A 9,496-nucleotide genomic window follows, 5' to 3' on the forward strand; every position below is an offset into this window, starting at 1 on the left:
GGTCCATTTCCACCAATGCAGAGTTAAAGACAAAATATGAAATAGTGACACAATGAATAATGATTAAAAATAACAAGTAGAAATAACATGGCTATATATAGGGAGTAGAAAATAACATGGCCATATAGAGGGAGTACCAGTACCAAGTCGATGTGCAGGGGTACGATGTAATTGAGGTAGATACAGTACCAGTCAAAAGTTTGGACACAAACTTTTTCTTTATTTTTAATATTTTCTACATTGTATAATAATAGTGACCAAAAAAGTGTCGAACAAATCAAAATGTATTTTGTATTTTAGATTCTTCAAAGTAGCCACCCTTTTCCTTGATGACAGCTTTGCACACCCTTGGCATTCTCTCAACCAGCTTCATGAGGTGGTCACCTGGAATGCATTTAAATTAACAGGTGTGCCTTGTTAAAAGTTAATTTGTAGAATTTCTTTCCTTCTTAATGTGCTTGAGCCAATTAGTTGTTTTGTGACAAGGTAAAGGTTGTATACAGAAGATAGCCCTATTTGGTAAAAGGCCAAGTTCATATTATGGTAAGAACAGCTCAAATAAACAAAGAGAAATGACAGTCCATCATTACTTTAAGACATGAAGGTCAGTCAATCCGGAGAATGTCAACAACTTTGAATGATTCTTCAAGTGCAGTCGCAGAAACCATAAGTTCATAAGAGTTAACCAGCCTCTGAAATTGAAGCCCAAATAAATGCTTCACAGAGTTCAAGTAACAGACACATCTCAACATCAACTTTTCAGAGGAGACTGCGTGAATCAGGCCTTCATGGTCGAATTGCTGCAAAGAAAACACTACTAAAGGACACTAATAAGAAGAAGAGACTAGCTTGGGCCAAGAAACAGAAGCAATTGACATTAGACCGGTGGAAATCTGTCCTTTGGTCTGATGAGTCCAAATTTGAGATAGGTGAACAGATGATCTCTGAATGTGTGGTTCCCACCGTGAAGCAAGGAAGAGGAGGTGTGATGGTGTGGGGTTGCTTTGCTGGTGACACTGTCTGTGATTTATTTAGAATTGAAGGTACACTTAACCAGCATGGCTACCATAGCATTCTGCAGCGATAAGCGATCCCATCTGGTTTGCGTTCAGTCGGACTATCATTTGTTTTTCAACAGGACAATGACCCAAAACACACCTCCAGGCTGTGTAAAGGCTATTTGACCAATGAGAGTGATGGAGTGCTGCATCAGATGACCTGGCCTCCACAATCACCCGACTTCAACCCAATTGAGATGGTTTGGGATGAGTTGGACCGCAGGGTGAAGGAAAAGCAGCCAACAAGTGCTCAGCATATGTGGGAACTCCTTCAAGACTGTTGGAAAAGCATTATTCATGAAGCTGGTGTGCAAAGCCGTCATCAAGGCAAAGGGTGGCTACTTTGTAGAATCTAAAATCTAAAATATATTTTGATTTGTTATACACTTTTTTGCTAACTACATGATTCCATATGTGCTATTTTTGATGTCTTCGCTATTACTCTGCAATATAGAAAATAGTAAAAATAAAGGTGTGTCCAAACTTTTGACTGGTACTGTATATGCAGAGCAAGCGAACTAAAGATGGGTGCATGTTTTGTGGAACAACACACGCAAGAGCCAAATGCCCAGCGTATGGTGGAAAAAAAATACCATTTTGCTAAAGTGTGCAGACAAAGACAAAGTAAGCCTGTTAATCTGCTAGAACAGGATACATGCAGTGATCACAATGATGATGAAGAATGATAAAATGCTATACATGACAGATGTCAATTCTGTTCAAAGTGACAAAGATAAATTGTTCAAAAACTTAAAGCCCCACTGACATGGGATAACTGGGACTATGATCCAAGCAGCACTCAAACGCCAGCTAGACAGTGGCTCAACTGTTAATATACTTGGCTACAGAGACTTTATGCAAGTAATGCAGGATGGAGATGCAAAGCTACAACCAAGCAAGGCAAGGCTAAGGCTGTACGATGGCTCCGTAATTACACCAGTAGGGGAGTGTGAACTACAAGCAAATCATGATGAGGAAACACGAGCTTCAATGCCGTACAACTCTCCTTCCGTGGCCTCCAACTGCTCTTAAATGCAAGTAAAACTAAATGCATGCTCTTCAACCGATCGCTGCCCACACCTGCCCGCCCGACTAGCATCACTACTCTGGACGCTTCTGACGAAGAATATGTGGACAACTACAAATACCTAGGTGTCTGGTTAGACTGTGAACTCTCCTTCCAGACTCACATTAAGCATCTCCAATCCAAAATGTAATCTAGAATTGGCTTCCTATTTCACTCATGCTGCCAAACACACCCCCGTAAAACTGACCAACCTACCGATCCTCGACTTCGGCGATGTCATTTACAAAATAGCCTCCAACACTCTACTCATCAAACTGGATGCAGTCTATCACAGTGCCATCCGTTTTGTAACCAAAGCCCCATATACTACCCACCACTGCGACCTGTACACTCTCGTTGGCTGGCCCTCGCTTCATACTCGTCGCCAAACCCACTGGCTCCAGGTCATCTATAAGTCTATGCTAGGTAAAGCCCCGCCTTATCTCAGCTCACTGGTCACCATAGCAGCACCCTCCCGTAGCACGCGCTCCAGCAGGTATATCTCACTGGTCATCCCTAAAGCCAATTATTTATTTGGCCGCCTCTCCTTCCAGTTCTCCGCTGCCAATGACTGGAACGAATTGCAAAAATCACTGAAGCTGGAGACTCATAGCTTTAAGCACCAGCTGTCAGAGCAGCTCACAGATCACTGCACCTGTACATAGCCCATCTGTAAATAGCCCATCTAACTACCCCATCCCCATACTGTATTTATTTATTTATCTTGCTCCTTTGCACTCCAGTATCTCTACTTGCACATTCATCTTCTGCACATCTATCACTCCAGTGTTTAATTGCTATATTGTAATTATTTCGCCACTATGGCCTATTTATTGCCTTATGTCCCTTATCCTACCTCATTTGCACACACTGTATATAGATTGTCCTACTGTATTATTGACTGTATGTTGTTTATTCCATGTGTAACTCTGTGTTGTTGTTTTTGTCGTACTGCTTTGCTTTATCTTGGCCAGGTCGCAATTGTAAGTGAGAACTTGTTCTCAACTGGCCTACCTGGTTATATAAAGGTTAAATTAAATGAAATTAAATGTGCAAACATTCCAGGTGGCGGAAGCCTTGCAAAAGCCTCTCCTTCCAGCAGAAACGTGTGAAAAGCTCAACCTGCTACAGCTCAACCAACCAGCATGTCGTTCATCATGTCGGCACCAAAGAAACAACACCTCAGAGGCAATACTGAAACAGTTTGAGGATGTTTTTGAAGGGATGGGTCCCAGTTCAGCACCACCTGGTTGGGGATGAGTCTGTCAGACCAGTTCAACAGCTTTCCCGCCAAATCCCCATTCCACTGAAAGAAAATATACTAAAGTCTGTTGATTCAATGGAGGAACATGGTGTCATTACCAAACCTACTAAGTGTATAAGCAACATGGTTGTGGTGGAAACACTTGTCAAAATACGAGTCTAAGAGCCCTGAACAAAGCCCTATGTAGGGCACATTACCAAATGCCTACCATTGAGGAGATACTGACAAGCCTGGATGCAAAAAAATGGATACTGGTAGGTACGTTTAGATGAAGAAAGCAGTTACTTCACCCCATTTTGGACCCCCAAGGGGAGATAACGGTGGACAAGGTTACCTTTTGGAGTGAAACCAGCTGCAGAGGAATATCAGCGAAGGCAACACGATGCACTTCAGGGACTGCCGGGAATAAGCGTCATAGATGAGGACATCACGGCTGTGGTGCCACAACGGAAGAAGCAGTACAGGACCATGACCACAACCTGACTCAGCTCTTACAAAGAGCAAAGGGAGATGAATTTAAAGGTGAATAAAGACAAAAGTTAAGCTCAGGCTCACAAGTATTAAATATATGGGACATCTCTTGACAGCTAAAATACACTTACGTATTTGGTTTTAAATATACTTAATTATCAAAAGTAAAAGTATTTGCTGAAATACACTTAAATATCAAAAGTAAAAGTAAAAAGTATTCAACATTTCAAATTCCTTATATTAAGCAAACCAGATGGCCTCATTTTCTTTTTCTTTTTTTTATGTACAGATAGCCAGTGGCACAGTCCAACACCCAGACATCATTTACAAACGAAGCATGTAAGTGTGTCAGCCAGATCAGAGGCAGTAGGGATGACCAGGGCCCTGTTTCATAAAGCAGGTTTAACAAAAGCTGAGTTTAAACCTGAACTCTGGGTAGACTAACTCTGCTTTCAGAACAGGTGATAACAATTAGTTAAATCAACTCTGAATTAAGTTATCCCTGAGTAAAGCACGTGGATGAGGAGATAAAAAGCCCTCATCAATGGAACGCAGATAACATGATTCATCATGGCAACAGGAGAAAAAAGGGCTTGAACCTCCTACTTCTCCCCAGTGGAGTTAGAAATATTAATGAATGCAGAATATGAGTTTGTATTTCAGAAAAAAAGCAATACAGTAGCTGCAGCAATAAAACGTGAGCTGGCGTGGCAGAAAATTGCTGACCGATTCAATGTGTGAGTATATTTATGCAGGTGCAAACCAACAGGCACAAAACGTACTTGGCAGCAACTGAAGATGAAATATAAAAATATACTTCAAATAGGTAAGGTATAATTTCATTACAAGCAATTGTGATGTTGTTTAGCCTACCCTACCTAATTAAACAGCATTCAGTGGCTTCATTCAGCATGTGATATATTTAAGTAGTTAGTGAAATTTAATAAGCAAAAAAGAAACATTTTCAGCCATCCCAACACTGCCAGTATTTAATATTGTCTATTTGAAAGTAACACCTAAAATCCTTTATACATACAAGTCTCCAAATTTGTGTTTACTGGACAAGTTCAAATTTGACCTCCATTATTAGCCAATAGAAAAAAGGCTGAGGGCCGAAATGATGGTGTAATCTGTCTGGTGGAGCCTTCTACCAGTTACTGATGGTGTAATCTGTCTGTTGGAGCCTTCTACCAGTTACTGATGTTGTAGTCTGTCTGGTGGGGCCTTCTACCAGTTACTGATGTTGTAGTCTGTCTGGTGGGGCCTTCTACCAGTTACTGATGTTGTAGTCTGTCTGGTGGGGCCTTCTACCAGTTACTGATGTTGTAGTCTGTCTGGTGGAGCCTTCTACCAGTTACTGATGGTGTAATCTGTCTGGTGGGGCCTTCTACCAGTTACTGATTGTGTAATCTGTCTGGTGGGGCCTTCTACCAGTTACTGATGTTGTAGTCTGTCTGGTGGGGCCTTCTACCAGTTACTGATGTTGTAGTCTGTCTGGTGGGGCCTTCTACCAGTTACTGATGTTGTAGTCTGTCTGGTGGGGCCTTCTACCAGTTACTGATGTTGTAGTCTGTCTGGTGGGGCCTTCTACCAGTTACTGATGTTGTAGTCTGTCTGGTGGGGCCTTCTACCAGTTACTGATGTTGTAGTCTGTCTGGTGGGGCCTTCTACCAGTTACTGATGTTGTAGTCTGTCTGGTGGGGCCTTCTACCAGTTACTGATGTTGTAGTCTGTCTGGTGGGGCCTTCTACCAGTTACTGATGTTGTAGTCTGTCTGGTGGAGCCTTCTACCAGTTACTGATGTTGTAGTCTGTCTGGTGGGGCCTTCTACCAGTTACTGATGTTGTAGTCTGTCTGGTGGGGCCTTCTACCAGTTACTGATGTTGTAGTCTGTCTGGTGGGGCCTTCTACCAGTTACTGATGTTGTAGTCTGTCTGGTGGAGCCTTCTACCAGTTACTGATGTTGTAGTCTGTCTGGTGGGGCCTTCTACCAGTTACTGATGTTGTAGTCTGTCTGGTGGAACCTTCTACCAGTTACTGATGGTGTAATCTGTCTGGTGGGGCCTTCTACCAGTTACTGATGGTGTAATCTGTCTGGTGGGGCCTTCTACCAGTTACTGATGTTGTAGTCTGTCTGGTGGGGCCTTCTACCAGTTACTGATGTTGTAGTCTGTCTGGTGGGGCCTTCTACCAGTTACTGATGTTGTAGTCTGTCTGGTGGGGCCTTCTACCAGTTACTGATGTTGTAGTCTGTCTGGTGGGGCCTTCTACCAGTTGCTGATGTTGTAGTCTGTCTGGTGGGGCCTTCTACCAGTTACTGATGTTGTAGTCTGTCTGGTGGGGCCTTCTACCAGTTACTGATGTTGTAGTCTGTCTGGTGGGGCCTTCTACCAGTTACTGATGTTGTAGTCTGTCTGGTGGGGCCTTCTACCAGTTACTGATGTTGTAGTCTGTCTGGTGGGGCCTTCTACCAGTTACTGATGGTGTAGTCTGTCTGGTGGGGCCTTCTACCAGTTACTGATGGTGTAATCTGTCTGGTGGGGCCTTCTACCAGTTACTGATGTTGTAGTCTGTCTGGTGGGGCCTTCTACCAGTTACTGATGTTGTAGTCTGTCTGGTGGGGCCTTCTACCAGTTACTGATGTTGTAGTCTGTCTGGTGGGGCCTTCTGCCATAACAGACCTCCATGCAGTTGTAAATACTCTTAATACTCCACTGATTATTCATAATGGGTTGGAGTAGAACACCAATGTTGTTCATTTTCATTACAGGAGAATGATGAAGACACCTGTCAGCTGCCACAGAGAGGGAAGATGCAGAGAGGGACGATACAGAGAGGGACGATACAGAGAGGGACGATACAGAGGGACGATACAGAGGGACGATACAGAGAGGGAAGATGCAGAGAGGGATGATACAGAGAGGGATGATACAGAGAGGGACGATACAGAGGGACGATACAGAGGGACGATACAGAGAGGGAAGATACAGAGAGGGATGATACAGAGAGGGATGATACAGAGAGGGAAGATGCAGAGAGGGACGATGCAGAGAGGGACGATGCAGAGAGGGACGATGCAGAGAGGGACGATGCAGAGAGGGACGATGCAGAGAGGGACGATGCAGAGAGGGACGATGCAGAGAGGGACGATGCAGAGAGGGAAGATGCAGAGAGGGACGATACAGAGAGGGACGATACAGAGAGGGACGATGCACAGAGGGAAGATGCAGAGAGGGACGATACAGAGAGGGACGATGCAGAGAGGGACGATGCAGAGAGGGACGATGCAGAGAGGGACGATGCAGAGAGGGACGATGCAGAGAGGGACGATGCAGAGAGGGACGATGCAGAGAGGGACGATGCAGAGAGGGACGATGCAGAGAGGGACGATGCAGAGAGGGACGATGCAGAGAGGGACGATACAGAGAGGGACGATACAGAGAGGCCTATTGAGGTTTACACCTTAAAAATCACATCTAACAGTTGATAGTGTTGTACCATAATAAAACTAGCACCTTATTTTTCTCTAACAGAGCAATGCTGGAAATGAGGAAGAGGGTCCATCCAATTTACCTCAGCACAACTTACCTCAGTAAAATGTTGTTCAGCATTGGCCCATGACTTACAATGAAACTAAGTAGACATGGCATTGTGAAATTCAATGTTATTTGTTTGTGTTCCTATAGCTCCCTGTGAAACAGCTGTACAATGTGTACTTAAAGAAACAAATTGAAAAATGTAATTTAGAAATTGACCACATAAGGCTGCAGATGCAAAAGATAAAACTAGAAATACAACTGCTGGAACATCAGTTAAAGGTGGGTGAGGAGCCCACAGGTGGTACATCAGTTAAAGGTGGGTGAGGAGTCCACAGGTGGTACATCAGGGTGGGTGAGGAGCCCACAGGTGGTACATCAGTTAAAGGTGGGTGAGGAGTCCACAGGTGGTACATCAGTTAAAGGTGGGTGAGGAGTCCACAGGTGGTACATCAGTTAAAGGTGGGTGAGGAGCCCACAGGTGGTACATCAGTTAAAGGTGGGTGAGGAGTCCACAGGTGGTACATCAGTTAAAGGTGGGTGAGGAGCCCACAGGTGGTACATCAGTTAAAGGTGGGTGAGGAGCCCACAGGTGGTACATCAGTTAAAGGTGGGTGAGGAGTCCACAGGTGGTACATCAGTTAAAGGTGGGTGAGGTGCCCACAGGTGGATGATTTTACCTTGTTTGAACAACATAAAAAAATATGAACTACTGTACTGCATTTGTACTTGCAGGAAATAAAGAATACTTCATAAAAAGAAAGGCATATTATTTTTAATTGACACTGAGGAGGGGATGGGTCAATCAGAAATGATGGTAGCATATTGTGTCTCTTCCATCTGGTGCCTCAGCGGGGTGGTCAGGATCGTTATCAGGATCGTTATCAGGATCGTTCACTGGTTGAGGAGGACATTGTTCTCCTCTAATTGTGGCAGTGTTGTGGAGAATCACACATGCCACAGTAATGTCACATGCCGTTCTGGGGTGACCCTGAGCCTACGAAGGCACTGGAACCAGGCCTTGAGCATCCCAAAGGTCACCTCTACCCTGGCTCGTGTCCTGCAGTGAGCCAAGTTATAACGTTGCTGTCACGACTCCTGCCGAGGGTGACTCCTCTCCCTGTTCGGGTGGCGCTCGGCGGTCGTCGTCACCGGCCTACTAGCTGCCACCGATCCCTTTTCTGTTGATTTTGTCTTGATTGTTTGCACCTGTGTATGATTAGTGTTTAGTTTAGTATTTAAACCCGTTTCCCCACCTGTTCTGTGTGCGGGCTTACTTTCTGTTGTCCACTGTTGTTCATGCAGTGGTACGTGTTATCGGATCCTTGTGTTTGTTGGATCACACCCAGTTGTGTTTTCGTGGCTGTACTTTTCTTTTACGGTGCAATTCATTAAAAGCCCGTTAGCAAGTACTCCTGTTTCCTGCGCCTGACTCCACACCCACTACTGCAATCGTTACAGTTGCTGAGGGCCGGGCTCAGGATCAGGGTAAGGAGTCAGCAAATAGGGCTGGCAGTGGTACCCTCTGTCACCGAGCAGGTAACCATCAAACTCTCCTATGATATTGATACAGTTTAAATTTTCAGTTGCAATATGAGGAATCAAAATATTGATTATAATAGCATATAGTAGCTATATATACACTGTATAAACTCACCACTGGCAAATCTAGCGCTCAGTGGACACTCACCAACAATGTGTGAGTCATGCACAGACACAGGCCACTTTGCTTCCACGTTGCTGATGATGTGGGCTGTATCACTACTGATCTAAACACTGCAAAACAGTAATTCGCTGCAGTAGCTGTATTGAGAAGTCTCTTTCATTTGAAATGCTAAAGACTACTATTTAGGCCCATCTATGCAGCCAATCACACCTGGAAACCCTAAAATATATCAAATGAACTGATTAGTGCTTCATGTTAAATAAATAAATTATTGCTTAGACTGATGCCTGCAATTCTGTGGAATTCTTTGATGAGTCTTGTGGGTCTGTGACTTGGGAACACCACAAAAGTCTACAGTAAACGTTTCAGTGCAAGAGTCACATTCTTGACAGCCCGACAGACGGTTGCCTTGGAAATATGCTCATCGTCACTGAT

Source organism: Salmo trutta, chromosome 16 (assembly GCF_901001165.1).
Source record: "Salmo trutta chromosome 16, fSalTru1.1, whole genome shotgun sequence".
Taxonomy (NCBI): Eukaryota; Metazoa; Chordata; class Actinopteri; order Salmoniformes; family Salmonidae; genus Salmo; species Salmo trutta.